We start from the raw sequence: 23857 nt of genomic DNA on the forward strand, positions 1-23857 counted from the left end.
ATGATCAAACAGTGAATATTTTTCGAGTTATTGTTTCCTGTCAACGCCTACCTTTATCAACATGGTCCTACACACATTTTTAACATTATGTTCTTTTTTGCCCGTTCTGAGTTGCAGGCTTTTTGCCTTGTGCGGCTGTATTCACGGGAAAAAATTTCCACAGAAACCCTTTCGCATTGACACAGCGATATGCAAATAATTACCGCATTTCCCCCTCCGCTAAGCCCACCGCAACGAAGCAGCCGCTACTGCGCCGGCGTGCTGATGGCCTAGCGTAGGTGGTTGCGGAGAGCGTTTCGGTACAGCGGAAACGATCTACGAAAACTCCCTAATTGCGTACCATTACGATTCACACGATCACCAGCGACCTTCGCGCTTCCACGTGCCCCCTTGTTCGGCAGCACCGTGAGTTTCAGAGTGAATTTACGACGAAGTGAAATGCGGGACATTTTGAAGATTTGGGAATTTCTTGCGGGACGCGGGGCACGAGCCGTCAATGCGGGACAGTCCCGCGAGTCGCGGGACGGGTGGTCACCCTAACTTGCTGACAAAGACGGCAAACACTCTGAGCAACTTCTGAATACATCCTTGTACAGTGCTGTACTTGCAGGACATATCACAGCTTGGCCGCTAAAAAAAAAAAAAAAATGTTGCAGACCGTCGAAAAGGCAAAAATGGACAAATGTTTGTAGGACCAGTTCTTGGTTCGTCTCTCCAAGCCAGTCGCAACTCCGTACCAGTCATACTTGGATAGTAATTCAATTACTGTAATTTAATTACTTTTCCTGGTAATTTGCAATTGTAATTAATTACTTTTGGTTAAAAGGAATTGTAATTTAATTACGTTTAGCGTCAGTAATCGCAAAATTTCAGGCACAATTACATATACTTTTGCAAAATTTTGCAGCGCTAGCGCTTTCCCCCCCCCCCCCCCCCCCCCTCACCACAGGTACAACTGTACAGCCGAAGCGACAGGGGAGAGGGTGTACCCCAGCCTGCTCAAAAGGAGGGAAAAGAGGATTGGGAAAAAGAGGCTGGGATCAGTAGCGAATTAAAAAGGGGGGGGGGGGGTTCCGGATTCCCGACTTTGCTTGATTTGTGCTTTTAGACAAATTTAGGGCGTGGATACGGGGGAAGGGTTCCTAAACATATGGTTAGACAGTAGATTCTGTCTAACCTCGCGGAGAGGAGTTTTTGAAAGTGTGTAAATTGCAGAGGGTTTTCTTCCCGCTGGAAAGCGGCAGCATAAAAAAGATTTCCCTCGTCAACTCTGTCCAGCAGAAGTCGTGCGCTTTTGTTAATTCGGGGCTTAGGTGGAGTTCTATCTGCTCCGTCACAAACACAATTGAAATCTTCTAGAAGAACTAACATTCTACCAGAAGTTAAATATGGCCAAAGGTGGTTAAAAGAACACAATTCTGTTATTAAACTAATTTGGAGCGTATATAACTCATCACCTTATGTCAGAAACTTGCATGTAGCACATAATGAAGCGGCCACAGAGGTCTGTGGTGACCATTATTTAGACAGTTGAAAAGATTTTTTAATAAACAGTAAACAGCCTCGAGACTGACCAGCAACATGGCTGACACATACTTCATAGTCACGCAGAAAATGCTGCAGGGCACGCTCTACCTGATCATCTGTTGAGAACTTTGTTTCTTGCATGGCCAGAAAGTCAACCACCATCATCTTCAAGTAGGTGTTCCAGCTGATATTGTTTTTTTCCTAGAATGAAAGCCTCGGACATTTAGTGTCGCAAAACGAGGGCTTGTACTAGAGGGAAAAAGGAGAGCAAGGGGGAGGGGGAGAAAGAGAAGGAGAAGAGCGATACTATGGGATTGGGCTGAAACACTAGCAGCTAGTGTGCAATGTAGGTTTCCGTTTACGCGCGCTAGTAATGTCAGGTGCCACATCTTGTTTCCGTCTAGTGTCGTTAGTGTCCTTGGAGCTGCTTTTTGTTACATCCATTGAGTCTGGTAGGTCGCCGTTTTCTTCGGACGTCGTCGGCTCGCCAGCAAGATCTGCAGGCTGCTGTTAACCCCCGTGGTTGCGGGTTGTCTTCGTCCTTGCTTTCCTGTGAGTCTTTCACTTCTTTCTCCGTCAGAAAGTTGGTTTGTGGTGTCTCTCAGAGTTTCTTGACAGCTGGACCTTCGTTCTTATCGAAAGTCGGATGTCCGGACTCTGCAGCAGCCTCGTCTTGAGTTGTGAGAGCCTCTCCATTGGCGTCTACGACCTCGGAGATCTCCATAAACTCCTGAATGGCATCTCGTTCTGTGCCAGAGCCCCGTAGCACGTGGCTGCAAAGCTGGAATAGCAATAGTCACTTTCGCGTCCCAATCTTTTGCAACGCGCACACTTTGGGGTGCGACACTGCCTGCGTATGTGACCAACGTTTCGCATCACAGACACAAGGGTGGTCGTCCTGACATTACCAGAAGGGACTGTGTAAGTTTTGCACACTCGCCAGATTACACCCGACATTGCTGACCTCTCGTCTTCCCAAGATACCAAGCCACCGAAGCGGTCTTTGACGAGCCTCCACAAAGGCCAATGCCGTGTCCTGCTGTGGTAATGATGGAGCCAAGTGACGAAAATAAGAGGAAACACAACTGAAGGTCAGTTATGAAGAGCGTCTATAACGGCTACTCTGAACTGATGGGAAACATCTTCTGACGTCTCCGTGCCATGAAGGGTCAGGCAGACCTCTCTGTTCAGCGTTTCCATGTTTTACATTCCTGGCACGCGCCACTTTTCTCTCGCGACTCTCCGCACGGTTCCAAATGGCGACGGTGCTTCGGCAATCTTTTTATCTTCTAGGTACGACGGAAACCAGAGCATCTTGAGCTTAACGTCTTTCGAGTTGGGGACGATGACCATGCGCTTTTTACCCTTCACCGTCAGCTCTTTTGCCACTTTCAGCTTCTCCGTGGCTTCAGAACTCACTAGCGTCGGCAAACGTGACTCGTTTGGAACTGTTCAGAGGACAACAATTCACAGATATCGATGGCATCCCTGAGTTCGTCGCGAAAATCAATTGCACTGTAGGGCTTGCCCGATATGTCGGCATGAAGAAAAACAATTGATGCACAAGCTTCCGAGGGAAAACCGTGGAAGTAGAATTCGATACTCTTCTTGGCTCGTCGCCTGAGCTTGTCCTTGTCTTGGGGCAGCGGGTGCGGCCGCAGCGTTGTCCGGGTGCATCTTTTGCACGTCGTTGTTAGCAGATGAACCAAAAAAAGAAGGGTTCTCTAGGCCTAGGGCCGATAGGTGATTTCCAGCGGAGAACATGAAAACGCGTCCGATCGAAACGCCATCTCCTTTCTCCAGACCACGCAGACACGCTTGCACGGCTTGAGAACGAGCGGGGGTTTATATGTTTAGCTACTGCGTTTTTTTTAAGCGTCCTCCTATATTTTGTTTACCCCCCTCGAGATAATCCGCTAACCAGAGGACTATACCTCGAGGGGCCCCGTGACGTAGCCGGACATTTTTTTAAGGGGGAGGAATGAGGTAGCTGGGGTTATCCATGAAATGGGGCGCGGATACACAAAATGCATGTGTATATGTGAATCTACACAAAATACATGTGTATATGTGAATCTACACAAAATTAATGTGTATATCATAGCGCCTTGCTGGATTTGGGGAGGGGCTGAAGTCCTATAAGCCTCCCCCCTGGCTACGCCACTGGAACGGCCCAAGTGCTTGTCGCTAAAGCACGAACGGGCTTCGCCATGGCAGAAGACGAGGTGGGGAAGTGGTGTTACAATCAAATGCACAGACAAGAAGAATCTCCACCGATCACACGTTCCAGCAGCTGCTTCTCTGATCAAGCCCCTACCATCAAACATCTCATCTGGAAGTGTGAAGAACTCAAAAACGCAAGACAAACCCCCCCTCCCCTTCCCCCAGGGAGTGGATGAATACGGCACGGGACCAAAAAAAAAAAAACCTTGCTCGCACTGTGGAGTTTCGCATTTGAAGCCTCATTTGTGTGACGGACTTCATTCCCCATACTCTCCCTTACTCAAGCAGGCCAAGTTGCCAACCCTTTCGCAAGAAATTTATTCCTGCTCCTGTCTTTTTTATGTTTTCTCACTTTCCAAAGAAAGAACGGAACACGCGATTCCCGACGTCGGTCCTTTTTGTGCTCGGTTTGAGCGTTGCCGATGCTGAACGTATGGCACATAGAGAATGTTAAGTAGAACTTCGAAGTATATAATCTTTTTTCTTTGTCTAATTTGAAAAGTTAAATGTGACAAAATGTGAGTGTTCTTAACCATACCCTCGGGAGTTCTTTAATTCCGGCCCTTCACCATGTGAATTCCTTGATTTTTCTGCATTTCGTTCCATGTTTTCCGTGGAATGTGCTGACCTCTTGACTTTGGTATCAATTCAGATATGAAACCAACGCTCGTGTGAATCACGCTGGAATCTTTCGACCAAAACTGACTCAGCTAAAAGAAAACAACAAAAAACGACAATACCGCAGACAAGGAAAAGAGACGGTCGTTGAATTTCTGCTGGCCGTCGCGAAAAGCGTGCACGAACGAACTGCGACAAAGGAAAAGAAAGGCAACCCGAAATCGAATCCACACCCGTGGATCGAAGCGTCGCGGACATTTCGGTTCCAGCGCTTTACGAAAGCAGCGGCCGCAACTGCTGTTGGGCATCGTACTGAACGGGCCGGACACGCTTGAATTAGAGAGTTTTAGTAGATGGCTCCGATGGCTCCGAAAACAATATCCGATACTTCGCCGTCGCCTTTGCACATGTATTGTATCGTTATCGGGTATCTGATCGATCTACTAAAACTCTCCAATGACAGGCCGACAACTCTCTCTCTCGAAGCGTAGTGTGTGCTACCTTTAATTGCTACAAGTGCTCCTACAAGCAAACATCTGTGACAAACAAAATAAACAAAAGCAAATGACTCATCTTGGCCCGTCACACAGAAATGTAAACAGTGGAAAGGAAAAGACAGCGGCGAAAAATACAGGGACTTACAAAAAAGGGAAACAGGACAAGGCGCACTCTCAACTGAAGTTTATTGGAAATAACATGTTAGTGTTATTTCCCACAACCTCGAAAATTATAGACCGATTTCTGTTTTACCTCTATATTCAAAAGGTCTAGAAAAAATGATATATCACAGGCTGTATAGTTCTTGCGAAAATGATTCTATCTTAAAGCCCAGTCAGTACGGATTTATGAAGCGTTTCTCTACCGAACTTACCTCGTTAAAACAACAGGAATTTATTTTGAACAACATTGAAAAAAAAAGTGATTAACGCTCGGTGTATTTTTCAAAGTCGTTTGACCGGATCAAGCTTGACACGTTACTTCAAAAGCTGTATATTTATGGTATTCGTGGCGTTGCTCTAGATATCATTAGAAGTCATCTTCGTTATCGAGACTGGTGCGTTGAAATAAATAATAATAATAAAAAAAATCGTATCTTAGGCATCAAACTGCCGGCGTGCCGCGAGGGAGCATACAGGGACCACTTCTTTTTAATCTACACATCAATGACATCGTAAATATTGATACCAACGTAAGTCTTATTATTTACGCTGATGATACCAGTATATTATTTTCAGGTGGTGATACTGATCAGATTATAAGTACTGAAAATATATTTTTTTTGGAAAAGGTAGATGCCTTGACAAATTCAAATTCCTTAAAAATAAAGGGCAGTAAAATAAAAGCCGTATTATTTAGATCACGGAATACAAACTGTTTATATAGGGGGTATTCACTGGACGCCATATTTGAGGTAACTGCTCACAGCGCATGCCCGGAAAGAGTTTCCCGTCAGCTCTTAGGCAACCGGAAGAGAAGAGGGGGAGAAGAAATTCCCTTATCACCGCGACTTTCCTTTGTAGGTCCCGGGCTTCCCCAAACGTTGCTATTTTCCCTCCAGAAGATTATAGGGTGATTTCGATAAGATCGACCAAAAGGTGGCTGGTCGACATTTTTAAATCAACTGATGTTTTTATATGACATTGTCTAGTGTCTGGTATAAACGAATCCACACTTAGTTTTGACCAGAAAAAAAATTTGGAGACAAGAAATATCGTAAGGCAGGGAGAGGTGGACAGTTGCAATAACGCGCACTGATGGAGGGGGCAAGTTTGAAAGTGAATAATTAAAACAATAAAATTAGGAGAATTTTAAAACTTTTTACAAACAAACTATGGGTACAACTTGCTTGTAATATAAAGTAATAATATTTATTAAAAATTTATTTAGTTTTCTAAAAATTGCCAAACATGCCTGCTCGAACGACAATTGGCAAATTTTGGAAATCTGTATCTCATGAAATAATTTAATCATTATTACATAACTTGCAGACATTATTTTACTAATATATGGCTATTATTGAAAAATAAATAAGGTATCTGAGTGACACAATAGTTACAATATATTTAGGCAAACATGGGAAAAAAATCAAACAAAGAAAAATTCCAATGCGAATAAAAAAAAAACACCACCTTCGATTTTTTTAAAATTTGGGTACCCTGTTATACTCTATTTCGGCATTAATTTCTATTAAAAACATGTTGCATCATTGCACTATGAAAGAAGAAACAATTCCCCAAAGTAGGGTCCTTTTTCAAAGCCTACACTTAGCAGTGTCCTATACAAGAAGTGACTCTGAGTTCCAGTTTCATGAAACTTGCACAAATCTTTTATATACATTTATTCAGATGAGGTCATTGATAAAAAGAGCGATCGGTCACACAGTAAAAGGGAGGAGAAACTATATACAGCATTTTACATAAGCGTACAAAGTGGTATCATATTAGAGACTAATGATTTGAGAAAAGATGATGCAGTGTAAAGTTGTACCTTCCGGTATATTTTACATCTAGAGTAAAATAAATAACTTTACTTCCACACACAAAAACAAAGATATAATAGTAAGATATTTAGGTTGGCTGTGTATTTACGATTACAAACAATTTCAGGTGACGGATGCCATATTGCCTAACTGGAGCAGCTTCGATGCTCTCGGTGTATGAATGCATCGTGGCAAGCCGATATATTTTATCCTGCTCGAGGATAACATTTTGGGATTTTTTTTATAGTTATCAGATAAAAATTATTAGTAACCACCAACAAAAAACAGTAGGTTAAATACCCCGTGAAGAAAAATGTGATAAATAAGATGTCCCTGCATTCAAATGAGCAGTCCTTGGGAAATCAAATTCGGCACTTTACGCTGAGGTTTTCCTCGCTGTACCCATTTAATAAAGTTGCTTCCAAGCAGATCCGACTGTCCGTGCTACATATACGTCACAGGTCCCTTCTGTTGATGACTTGCTGAGCCGCCACGCGTGCCAAGACTGAATGCCAGGGAAGGCGCGCACCGTCAGCCACTCTTCTTTTTTTTTGTTCACGATACCGAACAACCTCATTTTCGTCCAGATATACAAGATGCACGCCTTTCAGTTTCTTTGATAGAACGCTCACCATTGTCCTGGCCGTCTGAATTGCGCTTACTGAACGTTCTCTCAGGTTGTTCAGCGTGGCCTGGTGCTTCACGAGTCCGCCAACTCCGTCACATGCATTTTTCCCATGTCCAGATGCAGAAAATAACCACTGGGCTTGTGGGCAATCGTCCTTTGCAAATTGGTGAAGCTGGTAGCGATTCTTGAAATGACTGGCGGCGCCGTCACTTACGTACGTCACGTACGAGTATACCGCAACGTTGTCTTCAACCCACTCCTTCACTTTTTCTAGAGCCAAGCAAGCGTGAGCGGCGTCGTGACACAGGTCCTCACTGATGATGGCAAAGCTGTTTGTAGATTTTCTTGTCGTCACTACACATGTAAATATCGAAACTTGTTTTTTTTTTTTTTTTTTCCAGTGATATGCTTGCACTTCGTCAGGAAGCACGATGGTCCAGTTTTCAGCAAAGTCAAAATGAAAGACAATGCTCCCGCGTTGCATGCACTGTTTTTCATCGTAGATCGCTTTACCTTGCGTTTGCCGGATATGGTTGTGAAGTACCCAACTTCCAACCGTCACTTGGATGACTTTTAGGAAAGTCTCAGGTTCCAAAGTTTTTTTCACAAGGTCGCCGGACTCCCATGTTGCAAGCACAATCTCTTCATCCTCCGGGATATCAAGTTCCTGGAGTGTAAGAAACTGGCCTTTTGGGCAGTGATCACAGTCTCCTTGAAGGCACAGTTCTGTTGCTGGGTCGCACAGAAATTCCGAGTTCATTTCACCAGTGTTGAATGTTGAGCCTGTAACGTTCTCTAGAGCGGCAATACAAAGATAATAATTGGCGCAGCGCACACAAATGCACACTTCCTGGTGTGGAATACATTGGACCCATCTAGGGCGCAACGAATAAAATTTCGTTAGCCCAACGCCGAAATCGGGATGCTTGTCTTTGTATATACGGAAGGCCTCTCGTATTGAGCGTGTCATGAAGCGCTTTGGCACGAACGTTTTCTCTCCGTTGAGCATGACAGAGATGACGTCCTTCTGGTTGGGACTTTGGCGCGAACATTGTAGCTCGTCTTTCGTGAAGTACTCTAGGGCAGCAGACAGGTTCTCAGGGCTCACCTTGCACCTCGTGTAGGGATCCGGCTCATACCACACGCCATGCTTTTCCTTGAGTTTTCGGGATTTACTGATGAGGTACATTGAGGCCTGTGGAATCATCTTTTGAACCTCATTCTTCGTCAGTGTTGACGGCAGGAGTGTAAGCAGTTGACAACTTTCCCGGAGAGAGGTGGCGGTTTCAAAGGCCTACCGAAAGTTGTCCACCCACTCAGTGCATGTGGAGCATGTTGGTTCGGACGACCCCGATGGTGCGTCCCTGTAGTACGCAATACGTAGCCTTGAGCGTATATTCTTGACAGCAACCTGCTCCAGTTCTGTCTGTTTTCTCTTGACATAGGCAGGCCTGTCCAGACTTCTTACGACGCTTGGTTGTCTCAGCGGCGACACATCTGTAGGTAGTATGCTGCGATTTAGATCTTCAATTGCTTCTTCAGCTGGCACAAATATGTCAGGGCACTGCTCTGAGCTTCGCATCAAGATCTCCTTAGTGATGTGCATGAAGCAATGGTAGCACAGGTAGTCCGTCGCACTCACTTTGGTGGAACAGTCAGGCGGAAGAATTTGCTTCAACGAGTTTAGGTCCAACTCGCCAACACTTCGAAAATTCCGCTGCTTTGGTATAGTCTTTTTGTGTTTGCAAAAGTAATCTGCACAAAACACTCGTTCGGAGCTCCAGGACGTCTTCATAATGTATACATAAATAATAGAAATTAAACCCCAACTGATGGCATATCATTGCCAAGTGAAAGAACTACTGGGTGCACAAGTGACAAGTCCGAGGCTGAGGAGCTCACTCACTGCAAACGTACATTTGAAAAGAGAGGTCACAACTGAGGCTGTCGGCAAAGCTTGATCCACGTCAAAGGAAGAAAGAGGGAAAGTCTCCAGACAAAAAATTGTGGTCAGCGGCCTTCGAAAAAGACTTTCCGGAATCGCACTGTCGTCCCTCCACGCGCTGATATGAAAGCACCCGAGCTTCTACCACGTGGTTCATGACACAGCCTGAGCCATGTCGGCGACCGGTTCGCGAGGGGTTGGCGGTGGGGTTACGTTGATGGTCACTCGGATTAGCCCTTGCTGTACTGAGCTACCGCCTGCAGTGCCTTATCGCCGGCTGGTGTCAACAACGAGAACACACACACCCTGTCTACACCAAAACTACAAGCGTCCACCGCACACGCGTCGCCGCCGCTTTTAAGCTTTTGTGAAATTGCTTTCTTTTGCCGCGGAGAACCGCCTTATCTTAACTACGCGCCTGAAATCCTTCCAGGCGGGCGTACACAATATCAAGCGTTTCGAGAAATGCCCGTGGAGTAGAACTATGGGAAAATTCGGAGCCCGCGATGTCGATATCGTCGCCGTTGTGTTAGTACGCCGTCGCGTACTGCAGTCCCCCGTTGGGGGAGGGGGGGGGGGGGCGGTCTTACTACGATAACATGGCGACAGCGTTTACACTCTATGTATTTACGCGAGGCTCGAGTATTTGGGGATAATGCTGCCGGTTGGTGTGCCCCTTTGTGCCTGATATTATCGCCCGTGACGCCAGCGAGTGAGATGGCGACAGGCATGACTGCTCAGTAAACAGGCGTCGGCGGCCATGTTTTGCTGGTTGAAGCGAACCCCCTTGTCCTTGACAGCGAGCGGGGAAATGCGAAAAAAAGATTGTATCGGCCGTTTTGCCAGAACTAGCGACGAGTGTCGTCTGCGGTTTCCGGCAACTATTTTGCCATAATCGTGAGCTTAGCGAGGAAATGATTTTTGCTAGCCACAGAACACTACCACGCAGAAAGGGAATGCTTGAACATGTTTTTGTTCTGGATATATATCAGGGATATATATGAGAGAGAGAGAGAGAGAGAGATGAAGGTAGAGCGGAAGAGGGAATAGCATATAGTGTCGCAGGAGAATAAAGTAAACAAAGTTCCTAGTGGCCGATGGCTGCATGATCTTTTCTCGGATTACTAGTCCGTAATATGATACCTCTTTGTACACAGTAGTTTCTCCTTAATTTAAGTGTGTGAACGATTTCTTTAGTTATCATTGGCCTCATTTGAATAAAAATATATAAAAGATGTGTGTTGGTTTCATGAAACTGGAACTCAGAGTCAGTTCTTGTATAAAACACTGCTAAGTGTAGGCTTTGAAAAAGGACCCTACTTTGGGGAGTTGTATCTTCTTTCTCAATAAAATGATGCAACATGTTTTTAATGGAAATGAATGCCGAAATAGAGTATAACAGGTTACCTAAATTTAAAAAAAATCGAGGGTGGTGTTTTTTTTTTTATTCGCATCGGAATTTTTCTTTGTTTGATTTTTTTCCATGTTTGACTAAATATATCCTAACTATTGTATCACACAGATACCTTAGTTATTTTTTAAATATTAGCTATATATTAGTAGAATAATATCTGCAAATTATATCATAATGATTAAATTATTTCATGAGATACAGACCTCCAAAGTTTGCCATTTGTCGTTCGAGCAGGCATGTTTGTCAATTTTTAGAAAAATAAATAAATTTTGAATAAATATGATTACTTTATATTACAAGCAAGCTATACCCATCGTTTGCGCGTAAAACGTATTAGAGTTCTCCTAATGTTATCGCTTTAGTTATTCACTCTCAAACGGGCCCCCTCCATCAGTGCGCGTTAATGCAACTGTCCACCACCTCATGCCTTACGATTTTTCCTGTCCCCAAGTATTTTTTCTAGTCAAAACTAAGTTTGGATTCGTTCATACCAGACACTAGACAATAACATATAAAAACATCAGTTGATTTGAAAATGTCGACTATGCTCTGTTCCACCTTCAGTCCGAGCGCAGTGGACGCCACGAGCCATCCCAGCCGATCCAGCGCCGGGAGAAAGTCGCGTGACCTGCCGGTAAGGCGGGGCGACGCAGGGAGCTCAAGGTCGCATGACACTCCCTGAACGCCGCATTGGCTGGGATGGCTCCTAGCGTCCGCTGTGCTCGGACGGAAGGTGAAACGGAGTATAGCCATCCTTTGGTCGATCTTATCTGAAATCACCCTGCTATTTTCCCTCCAGAAGATTATAGAAGATTAACTTGCCACTGAAAATTCGTACAAAAGCATCTTTCCCCTCTCTCTCTTCGCCGGTGGTAAGAAAGCAGCAGCGAGCTCAGCTCTTTCCATAAAACACTCGACCCCAGGGGCAACCAACCGTTTTCGAGCCCAGTCACTGTGTTTGAGGCTAGACTCTCACCGGCGTCCCTCCTAACCCTAACCGAGTGGACTGTGATCTCAATGGGCGCAGCCTGCGTAGGCGCAGTTTCAAACGCTGCTGGCGGCGAAATTCTCGTCTTTTCCCGCTATATTTTGTGTTTCATGGTACATGTATGTTCCCGAGGAAATTAAGAAAGCCTTGTGCCACATTTAAAAAAAAAAGCAAAAAAAAAAAAAAAATGAAACTAAGCTATTTTTGTTGGGTACGCGCGCGACAGAACGAATGCGACTGGAATGTGTAGTTCTAGTTATTTTCTTTCTCTTCTTACGATAGGTTTTGACGGCGCCGCGGGATTAGCCGCATGTGAAACGACAAAGCGCTTTGCTGTCAAAAATAAATTGCAACAGAAGAGGGCCGAAAGGCATGCATTTTTCACGCTCACAAATAACGTGTTTACCGATGGACAGGACACGGACATTCGAACAATATATCGTACGTACCACACGATGCAGCGTTATCCGAAACGAATTTATTTGAGAAAGATCTCAAATAACACAGTCACAGTCGACGACAGTCACATCTTGACGATCGGACGGAATCCGCGATGACTTCGTTTTGGGGCACATTTTGGGGAGAGCTTCCTTTCTTCAGAACTGCACCAAGGCAAAGAAACAAACGCGACTGACCCGTTTGTCACCCAAACCCGGACAACTATTTTTGGAGATGACTGAGGATTCTACGCGAATTATCTCTAGGAGGGGGGAGAACAATCAGTCTTGGGTAAGTTACTTTTAAAAAGTAATTCGTTACAGTTACAGTTACTTTCAGAAAAACGTAGCGAAGTTACCGTTACAGTTACCGCAACAAAAAAGTAACTCGTTACAGTTACAGTTACTTTTAAAGAAGTAATGACGTTACTCTTCAGTTACTTTTCTATAACACAAAAAAAAAATTTAGGAAAATCTAGAAAACGCTTTTCACCAAGTTTATTTGCATAAAGTGTACTTTTTACTTCATATTGTAACTTAGCAGCAGTTGCTTCTCGAAATTAGTGTCAAACAGTTTCCCTTGCTTGATAACGAACACGTCCCTGCCCTTGCTGAACAGGCGCTCGTCTAACGCGCTCGATGGGATTGCTGTGTTGTGTCGCCGGAACAGGTTTTTGATTGCCGGGTAGGCGTTGAAGCAACAGAGTGCCGTCTTCTGCAGTCAAGTTGTTAGTAACCACCTTCACCACAGCAAAATACTCTCTGTACGCCGGCCATTTTAGTTCTTCTTTGTTGTTATCAACATTCATATCCTTGGTAGCACTAGCACATTCCTGGCTCGTTGACGGTTGCGCTGGGTTCATAGAGACCCTGGACATATTGCATTTCGTACCCGGCAAGCCAGAAAAAAACCCCGCGAAAACAGCAGTAAATTTTGCCTCGACTGTTGACACTACGCCGAAGTAGAGGCACAAATCAAAATACGAAACATGCGCAGTGCGGAGTGGTGGCGCTAATCAAAATACGAAACATTCGCAGTGCCCTCCGCGTGTATTGTTGTTTCACGTTTGATTCACCCGATTAAAACGCGTTTGCGCAGAAAAAAGAAAAACCGCAAAAGAGATATTTCTTCAAGATACTAAGATGCAAGTGTTCAGTCCCAAAGTACGAGCGCGTACTAAAGATAACTCCTTTTTTGTTTCACCAAATCTACAGGTGGCTATATTCGGGTCGTGACTGGCGGGAAAGAACGTATTCAAAAGTTTGTGCAAAAAATAACTTGACACTCGGAATGTCAGAACAGACAATTTGGAAAGCGCAAATAATGGCTAAATTGTACTCGTTCAAAGATATATTATTCACAAAAAAAACTGGAAAGTAACGACAAATGAACGTCGTTACTTTCATCGTTACCTGAAGTAATAAAACTACAGTTACAGGTTATATTTTTAAAAAGTAACTCGTTACAGTTACAAGTTACCAAAAAAGTAACAAAGTTACTGTAACGCGTTACTAGTAACGCGTTACTACCCAAGACTGATTTTTAGTAGGGGGAAAACGACCGCTACAAACATAAGACTGATACATACTCTACAAAAAAAAAGTTCGCATTATATGTAATGCTGCATATAATAGTCATACTAGTCCATTATTAAGTAGATTGAATATTGTACAGATTCCTAATCAGTATTATTATAAACTTTTCTTGCATTGAAAATATCTTTTTGCCAAAAAGAAAATATGTTCATGTCAATTTCCAACCTTAAAGGGATACTTCAACGAAATTTGAAATATACCCGTCGTGTTCAAAAATAGGTTGACTATGATCCACAATATCTGTTAATGACAATCGCACGTTTTGTACTTTTGAGCCTCGTGGCTGTATTTTTCGTTAGAAACGGCCCACTCTGGCAAGCGCTCGGAGAAGGCCCAGCGCAGAGCACGTGACATCCAACGCAATCGTGACGTAGTTCGTCTCGGGACGAGCAAAGCTACGGCGAGGCTGAGGTCGAGAGGATGGCCTATAGTCGGTTACAGGTTAACAAGGTAGCGGCAAATGCCCCTCAAAGGGAATCATGGATCCCTCCGCCACCTCCGCATCCAATAGCGTCCCATCGTTTCCGTGACGTGCGGCCAACGCGCGAGGAGGATTTTGCTTTTCTGTACATGTGCGCTTTATCTTTCGACTTTGACTTAGCATTGTGGAAGGCACGAGAGGGAGATTAGAGTTTTCCCCCTCCGATGGAAACAAATACGACTTTCGAGGATTAACTTCCCCCTCCGATGAATACAAAGGTCGCTTTGTTAAAAAAGTGGGATCAAAGACAAGTTGGAATCCATTGAAGCGGAACAAGGAGCAAAAACATTGTAAGGGTGCAGGCGAGCTGGTGGAAGTTAACCATAGTTTTGTTTAACCCGAGACTGGGGTATTTCGGAAAAGGGACGAGAAGAAAAGAGGCCACAAGGAGGCGCCACAAGGAGGCGCCACACAAGGAGGCCACAAGGAGGCGTCGCCTCCTTGTGGCCTCTTTTCTTCTCGTCCCTTTTCCGAAATACCCCAGTCTCGGGTTAAACAAAACTATGAACAAGGAGCGTTTCCAGTGAACTCTTCTTTCGACTGCGGAGAGATTTGAAACGGGCGCATCACCGCTTATGGGAGGAGCTTCTCCTACCTTCTTGACTTGTACCGAAGCGGCTCCTTTTGTACGAATTTTGAGTGGCGGGTTAATGTTCTATAATCTTGTGGGGGACAATAGCGACTTCGGGACACACAAAAGTGATTCTCGGGAAGAGGGGAGTTTTTCCTTCCCCTCTTTTCTCGTCGCGGCCGAAGGCGGAGGCCGGCAGTTATCGTGCCTACCTGCCAAGGTTCCTAGACGGGCATTACAAACGAGGCGTTAGCGACATCCGCCAGGTGCTCTTTGCTAATCGTTTAATTCGTTGTAAAATTATTTTTCCGTGATTTTTTAACAAGATATTGGTGTGTTCGATGTGATACTGCTCCTTTGAACACATATAGACCAACAAATGAGCGCCGAAATTTCGTTGTAGTATCCCTTTAAGATGAGAGAGGTTGCCTATGAAACTCGGTCTGTAGGCTCGTGGTTAGTTCTGCACTCCAGAATGAACTACGGTAATCAGATGCTTAAATATACAGTACCTCGTTTTTTTTTTTCTTAAATCGCCTGACTGAATTGAATGCAGAAGTTTTGAGTGAAACCCTAAAAAAATGTACATACGTTCCATGTTTGTGGGAAAGTGCCCCTGGAATTTGTAAACTTGGGTAAATCGATTACTTTTCTCCCCCTCCCCCACCTAACGTGGTTTTTTTTTTTTTGTGTTATAGGTATGCTTGTGAAAAACGTTATGTATATGTACCTGCTGTTTTCTTTTCGCTGCTGTGGGGAGGCAGAGTATCGTCATGCAACCACTGAGTTGCTTTTTTTTTCTGTCTTCCCGCTCCAAATGGAGATAAGCAAACAGTTTGAGTTAGAGTTTAGTTTGAGAAATGACACCCCGAGCAGGGACTGACGAGGAGTGTCGTCTGCTCTTGTCGTATGCTTCTGCACGGACGCTGAACTGACTCCGGAGCCGGTGCAAGATTTTGACGAACTGGGTCTCAGCTCGTTCAGAACTGGGATGAATCAAAGGCGCCAGTGCAGCGGCCGTGCAATTTTCGGTTGAATTGAATGCTCCAGTTCCGGCGCTGCTGAACTAGTTTAGCCAGTTCAGGCGAATCGAACAGACCTTATAAGCCATTCCATTTAGCGCTCTCAGGGCGGCGCCATTTTGTTCGACCGCAGCGCCCTCTCCGCACATCCGGGAAGTTCAGCAGGTACGGTGGTGTAAAACGAGAGAGAGGGCACGCGCCCGACTCCGCTAGCCGACGACAGTGACGACAGACCGGGAGGTTGCCGTTCTCCATCTTTGGGCTGTACCGGCGGGCTGTACCGAACATAGAACTCTCGCTCGTGGCTGCCGTTGTCAAGTGTTTCGCGTTCTTAGAATATTTATGACTACTCCAAAACCAGCCTATAGCGATTTGTTTTTTTTTTATTTCAGTAAATGATCAACTAGCGATCTTTGTTTCGTTACTTCAAAAGCAGTGGAGTCAGCCGGCAGTACTACGCTCAACCGCTGCGTCTATTCCGTCAGGAAAGCACGTTTTTATTTGTTATTCCAGACTTCCACTCATTGTCGCCAGAGGCCTACGCCAGTACGAACTTGTTACAGTAAAAATGCTACAGCAACCGGATTTTCTTTTCGCCGGGACCGGCCACTCTGACACACATTTCCCATTTTTTTTTTTTTTTTTTGTTGCACGCAGGTAACAGCGCAATTGGACCCGGTCAGTCTTTTTATCGAGCTCAGCATTGCACAATAACTTGCATATCAAAATCTGCGTATCTGCGCTTGAAATTTCCAAGATGACGCTATTTTAAACCGAGTTTGAACGTCAGCCGGATGCTAGGTACAGCCAACTCGGCGGAGCAGACGACGCGCTGGGTGAGAGGGAGAGGGTATTTTTTCGTTTTCCGCTCTTCCTAGTGGAGCGGTCTATTCGCGACTCCAGCGACCTATAGGGGGCGCCACCACCAAACAAACATGGCGGCTGAGTCCAGGTCGCGTCGGCTCGGCCGGGCCGCCCGAATAGGTGGCGCGTTCAATTTAACAGATTTTCTTCTGTTTAATGCCCAATTTTATAGGTATTTGAACTGAGACGGTTAAGTGTAGCCGGTGCAGATAAACTTGCAAAACATAGTTTTGTTTTGCCGGTGGTTTTTGTTCTTTTCATGTCAAACTTTCGTTTCGGAGATTTCGTTCAAAACCGAAACTATGGGCTCCGGAGGGGCGGTAATGTACTAATCAGTTTTGATCATCTAAGGAAAGCGGCGATGACGGCAGAATTGTTCCACAGTGAGTAACTTTTCAGCTAACTCGCAAGCCTCGACCATGCGACTTATCTGTCCGCGAAATCGAGCTTTTGTGCGTATCCGCGTTTAAGAAACAGCTCCAGTCGTCTGCTCGGTCAACAACACAGGCTGCAGGAAAATTACAAAAATTAAGCAAGCGCCTCTTGAGCCAAGGACCATGTTAACCCGCCGGCGCCCCACTAAGCAGCTGATACTCGTATTTCAATTCAGGTTTTAGTAGCAATCGAGAAGTCATTTCGACGAGCGGGTTCTGTATTATATTACGTACTATGTCCCACTAAGGCGATATTAGTATATTCTTCGGGTTCAGATATGAGCTTAGTTGACTAGCTATTAGGTGAGCTGCTGAATTAAAGTATATTTGACAGACAGAGAGGTACTACTTAAACTAAGCCAAATGGTTCTAGCCGGCAGTACGGAGACAAGCTGAAGAGAGTCTTCATCGGAGATTCACGCAGAACCTCTCTGCATTGAACTTTGCTTCGAATCCTGAACGGAGAGAATTAGTATTTTTTGTGGCCGGTCAACCTGAGCAATGTAGACGTATTTTGCTGCTGGCTTCGACGTCCTCGTAATATAAATATTGGAGGCGCGATAGGTCAAAATGCCGTGACAACATCTAACGTTGCGAGACTCGTCCCCCACCTTTTGAAAACAGATAATTTCCCTCATTCATCATTTGCAGCGAACAGGTTTTCCTGAATCAAGTGATTGCGAAATCAGCCCAACTCCTTCTGTGTGGTCCAGAGGCTTTTTCGACGAAAAGCAGCCAAGATGAATAGCCAACGCACCGACCGGCGTGGGTGGCTCAAACTTCAAGCTAAGCGAACACAACCAAACTCAAGAAAAGCAGCTATTGAACATTCCCATTCACTTGACTGCAACATTGATGTTCCCTCCAGTGAAATGCCCCGTTTGTCGTCCTCAGTCCACTGTTCTACATCCTTATAAAGAAACCACGTATCAGTTACCAAGTAGTCGTCACTTTGAATGTGATTCGAGACAGACAAGAAATCAAAACGTTTTTCCGTGATTCCTCCCCATCCAAGAAATCGAAAGCACGCGACCGTGCGCTGTGGAGTAAACGGGCTTTCAAAGAAAACAATCTACTGAGGCTTCACCACACTGATTATCACTCAGGCAAACTTAAGAAATAATCGGACTTTCGTCAAATTACATTGCTCGCCACCGCGCCGACTACAGGTCTCCGCGAAAGCCACCACTGGAGAGACGCGGAGGGGCGCGGAGCGACCTGGACCGGCTGGTTCCCGGTTTTCCCGCTTGGTGGCGTCCGTTTTGCTGGAGTCGCGAATAGACCAACTCATATTTACAAACAAACCGGAGCGTCCCTAGCGGACTCCACCGGCGCCGTGCATGCGCGATGGAGTGTGGGCAAGACGCTCGCCGTCGCCCATAAACAAACCATTGGAAGCTGGTAATGTCGGCGCCGATGTGAGTCCCCGTGCTCTTTTTCGCCTTGAAATTGTTGATTCCACGTCTTCCTGGCAATGTCTGACTACTTTAGCGGCCTCAACGAAATTAACGAGGCTCGTTACATCGCGAAACGTCGCGTGAATAATGAGACATGCATAAGACGTGAATGAGACGTGATTAATGAGACGTTCATTCCGCGTGGATGCCGCAGAATGGACGCGAATGCCAGACTCGCATGATGAGATTCTATTGGCTTTTTTCAGTCGCAACGTCGCTCGGGTTGCAGAAGCAAGGACCATTGCTGAGACGGTCGACGTCGATATTGAAAATCGCAAGCAGAATCGGACCAAGTAAATCAGGCATAACAGGTCGGTGATAGCTACTGGTAACAATGATCAAAATCTCCTTGTATCTTCTGCTTACACCGAGCCTACTTACCGCAACCCACCTCCAAACTTAGAAGTATTTTGGGGCGTGCACTTACTTTTTGTCGCAATCGCCGGGTCAACGTTTGGTCTTCGAACCACTGTCATTTGAATGACCAGAGGACAACAAGCATAAATGTTTGAACGAGCAGACGACAGTTCGAACGATCGGGCAGCCGTTTGAACTTGAAGACGCACTGAACGTAATCCGCAGTTGGTCCGTACAACTGGACGGTATTCCCGCGTTCATGTTGGAACCAAACAAATAAATCTGTAGACTATAAGTATACGTGAATTCAACCCAAAGTGTTTCCCGCACAAGCAGTCATGGTCAGACGGTGTCTGGCTTTTACTTTTCACGGCATACATCAACGTTCTCGGACAAACCGAGCAGGCAGTAAACACATGAAGACTGACCTTCAAACCTTTCCGACACTTTTGATACAACCCCAGCTGCGGCGTTTCGACGAGAAGGCCGGTTTTTATCTGTTTTCTTCCAAAACAACAGAGGAATGCGCGTCCCGCACGGTGACTTCCGGCCACAGCCTCAGACCGGAAGTGCGCCCGACGCGCCACCACCGCACCGTGCGAACTGTGGAGACTACAGCACGTGACAACACGTCACGGGAGCGTGTACTACTGCGCCAAATGCGAGGCTCGGAGAAACCTGCTGTCGTCTACTGGCCAAGAACCGTCTGCAGTGAAACCAACCAATCTTGGATGAACGTACACCGCCGCAACATTGCCATCTGCTAGAGTTGCGAGCTCTTCGGGATCAGTTCACGGGACAACCATATGTTAAATTTTTGCTAATCTGTGGCGGGAAGGTGTTGGTTTGGGTGCTAATTCCAGGGTGATGTTTTGAGCGAAAGCGGTTGATTACATGACTTGGATCGCCAACGGCCACAACGCTTAAAGAAAAAAAAAAAAAAAATCGGGAGCGGATACGGATGAGGGGTCACTTTTTTGGTTTAAACATAATTGAAACTCGTAAATTCGTGAGCATCTACTCTTTGTTGTTTATAGATTATCTATACAGATGGAATCACGCGAGGTATGTTGCCGCTAAAAGAAAAAGAAGCCTGAAACTACTTTTTATCGCGGACGGCGCTGTTTCTCTGACGGTAACAAGGCCTCCGCGGCCTCGGCCATGGAGTGTTGTCACGTGACTTGTTCCGACGCCCTGATTGGGTCGCCGGGGACGCAGCCTCCACAGTTCGCCAAGTTATCGTGAAACGAAGTATGGGAACTTTCGTTGGTCCCAGTCGCCTGCTAGGGCAATTGTTCCGGAGCAGCCTTTCCGTCATCTCCCTTTGTCGTTCCTTACCCGAGATGCCATTGTTCGCGCTGTTCACTCTTCATGGCCCCTAATGACGGGACTAAGGCCACTCATCAATTTCTCGACTGTGCAACGAATGACAGCCGGGTTAAAATGCCCTCCGAGAGATCTATAAAGGAAAGTTTTACCCGAGGAAAGGTCGCCGGAGGGTTCTACTTTTTGATTAGACATTCCTCCCCCACCACACACACTCCTCGCTTTTCTCATAGGGTCGACATGTTTCCTTTTAGTCGTTTGCCCACGTGTCACTTCTTTACGGCATGCGCCTGCTACTGACTGCGGGGCTGCGCATGGAGTCGTTCTCGAGATGCATCTTCTGGGGGAAATGCTCGTTGCTAGGCTCAGCGTCGAGGGTTTTGTGTTACGTTGTTAAGTTTTCGCTGTGCCACAACGACGACTCGGACTAGGAGCTGTCTTAAAGTTCCCCTCTTTCTCTAACGCTGTCCAAGTCACTTGCACGTGACTTCGTTCGGCGTCTCCTTCGCGCAAGAGAGACACGAGAGACACGACGAAGCCTCTCGTAGCGGTGCGGGGCTGCAGAACTCTATAGAATCTACGCTAATCGTAACAAGCTATCAAAAAAAAAAAAAATGAAAGCCGTTTACAACTTTCTGTAACACCGAATTGGAGCGCAGCTCTTGAGGAGGAGGAGGGAAGGGTACTGAGGGTTACCTGTTCTCGGGGCCGGGGGGGGGGGGGGGGGGGAGTCATGTGACCTTGGGTGGTCACGTGACCCCCCAGAAAAAATTTTCCTCTAGATTTAGAGGGGAATTATTTCCGCTAGATTTAGCGGGGAAATTTTTTCGCTAGGTTTAACGGGAAAATTTTTCCGCTAGACTTAGCGGGGAACACTTTCCGCTAAATCTGGCGGGGAAATTTTTCCGCTAGATTTAGCGCGGAATTTTTTCCGCTAGATTTAGCGGGGAAATTTTTCCGCTAGATTTAGCGGGTTAATTTTTCCGCTAGTAGCGGGGCATTTTTTTCGCTAGATTTAGCGGAGAAATTTTTCCGCTAAATTTTGCGGGGAATATTTTCCGCTAGATTTAGCAGAGAAATTTTTCCGCTAGATTTAGCGGGAAAAAGTTTCCGCTAAATTTAGCGGGGAATTTTTTCCGCTAAGGTTAGCGGGGAAAATTTTTCCGCTAGATTTAGCGAGGAAATTTTTCCTCTAAATCTAGCGGAGAAAAGTTTTCCGCTAGATTTAGCGAGGAAATTTTTCCGCGAAATCTAGCGGGAAAATTTTTCCGCTAGATTTAGCGGGGAAATTTTTCCGCTAAATTTAGCGGGGAAATTTTTCCGCTAGATTAAGCGAGGAAATTTTTCCGCGAAATCTAGCGGGGAAATTTACCCATAATGCACCGCGCGGTTACTCCGACGGCGACGGCGACGCCGACGCCGCTCAAGCCGGAAACGGGCGCCTAAGAGCTGCGCTATAAAAAAAATGATAACCTTCAATGCAGGACGCTCTTCAAGTTCCCTGTCCGATCGAATAATAGGATGGGGGTCAAGCTCGGTAAGAATGAAGCTTGGTGCAGTGCATGGCGAGGCCATGTCGGTTTGGTTGAGTCTGAATTGTCCAGAAAGACTGTCCTTAGCTTGTTGACTGAGGCATTGAAAAACCGAAACATTCTCTCTTTTTACGTCTACGAAATATAAATGAAACTATAATAATAATACCAATGATTCAGTCAATCGATCAATCAGTTTAATAACTGCAGGACCAAAATTACGATCTTCGTGCCTGGCGCAGTAATCAATTCATAATAATGACTAGACTAGTAGTTATAAGTTACCGTTGTGTACACACTAGGCATGTTAAGAACATGGGCGTATCGAAGTCAATAATTTTGTTCGATGTTACCGTCCACTGAGAAGTCGGGTATATATAACCTAAACACATCTAGTGGAAACATTTCGTCTGTCGTCATTTTAATTGGATGCATGGTTGATATCGGCCATACATAGTGCACCCTTTGTATTGGACGGCAGCTCAAGCATGCACTAGAAATTCTGCCTTGAATGCGAGATTTCTACCCGCGCGCACAGGCACTGTGAGCGCTTGCCGGAGGCCGAGCTTGGGCTGCGTCACCGACAACACGCCGCAAGGAATATGGAGCGTTCACTTTCAGACAAAGCACATGGTGAGATTTCACCTGCTCCGGAGGGAACTCGGCGAATGACGAAGATCTTTAAAAGTTGTCTGCGCTGCGTCCCTGAGCACGCGGTGTCTCACTGTGCTCAATGTCACAGCGCAAACCTTTTTTTTCTCTATGTCTAAACATGATCAGTCTCGTCCTTCACAGAGTTTACTCCAAAAATAAAGCTATTGACTCCCAAGTGCTTTGCGGGAAAGTGGCTGCCACCGATTTCTTACTTAGGGTGTAGGTTCTATCCCTCCCCAATTCTGTCCTGCGTTAAAACGGCCCACCCACCAATTTTCTGAATGACTCCGCACTTTCCTAGACCCATCGATTTTCTAATCCCAACATTGTGACTTTAAATGTCCTAGATTCTCTTTCTCTGTCGTCATCATCATCAACATTCACCACTTCCGCGAAACCTGCGTCCCTTTCTAGGAGGGGGACACGAAGTCCCGACGAGCACAGCTTTTTTCCCGTCCCTTTCACTCATTGTGTGCATATTGACACGCGGTGTGTCCATTTGCTCGGCTATTTGTCTGGTTTCTCTCCCGATTCAATTAGAAAAGGGCTCCTCTTGAAAGAGCGAATACTTTCCTGTCCTTACCCCAATGCCGTCTGGTCATTTTTTTTTTATTATTTCGTTGACATTCGATATGCTAGAAAAGCGACAGGAGACAATCACAATCCTAGCTGTGCCAGCGTCTGACTTGCGCCGACTCCAACGTCGCGTCAACTAAGCCGTTTATCAGCAAACGCACATTGCGCACTGTCTTTTTTTAAAATGTAGAATGTGCTACAAGAGCCGGATTAATGAAGATAAGCGGCGTGTAATTCCAAGATTAGGCTTGAGAATTTGTGTTACGAAACTAGAAAGCGGCAACTTCGTAGATGTTGTTAGAAATGGACAAATGAAAGTACACGATACATGTCTTTCGAGCTTTGGGGCCTGGTATTACTTTATTTATTTATGTGCTATCCTTTTGTTTTTAAAGAACCCATCTTGATTGATTTCTGCGCTTTCGCCCGAGAGTTGCCCCTTGACCAAAAGAATAATGTCCGTGCGGCAGTATTTTGGTCATATTGACAACATCGTTATGTGACCAGGCAGCAACTGCTCGACCAGGATTAACCATGTTGAATTAACCTGAGACTGGGGTAGGGAAGAAACATCAAAACGTAGAAGGGACAGAAAATAGACAGGACGACGTCTCAAACTCAGCTAACTGGTTTATTTAGTCCACTTTTTTATATAACCTCAATCTCAAGGTCATTTCCACCAACACCAAACACCAAAAGGACGAAATCTATACAGTTCAAGCGCCACA

The 23857-nt window shown here is 45.5% G+C and overlaps 1 pseudogene; it reads right to left on the minus strand.

The window, feature by feature from the left end:
- Nucleotides 1-1833: 1833 nt before the first annotated feature.
- On the minus strand, nucleotides 1834-3491 carry LOC121834811 (annotated as a pseudogene).
- Nucleotides 3492-23857: the final 20366 nt, after the last annotated feature.

The sequence above is a fragment of the Ixodes scapularis genome, unplaced genomic scaffold (genome assembly GCF_016920785.2).
Source record: "Ixodes scapularis isolate PalLabHiFi unplaced genomic scaffold, ASM1692078v2 PGA_scaffold10__122_contigs__length_95168666, whole genome shotgun sequence".
Taxonomy (NCBI): Eukaryota; Metazoa; Arthropoda; class Arachnida; order Ixodida; family Ixodidae; genus Ixodes; species Ixodes scapularis.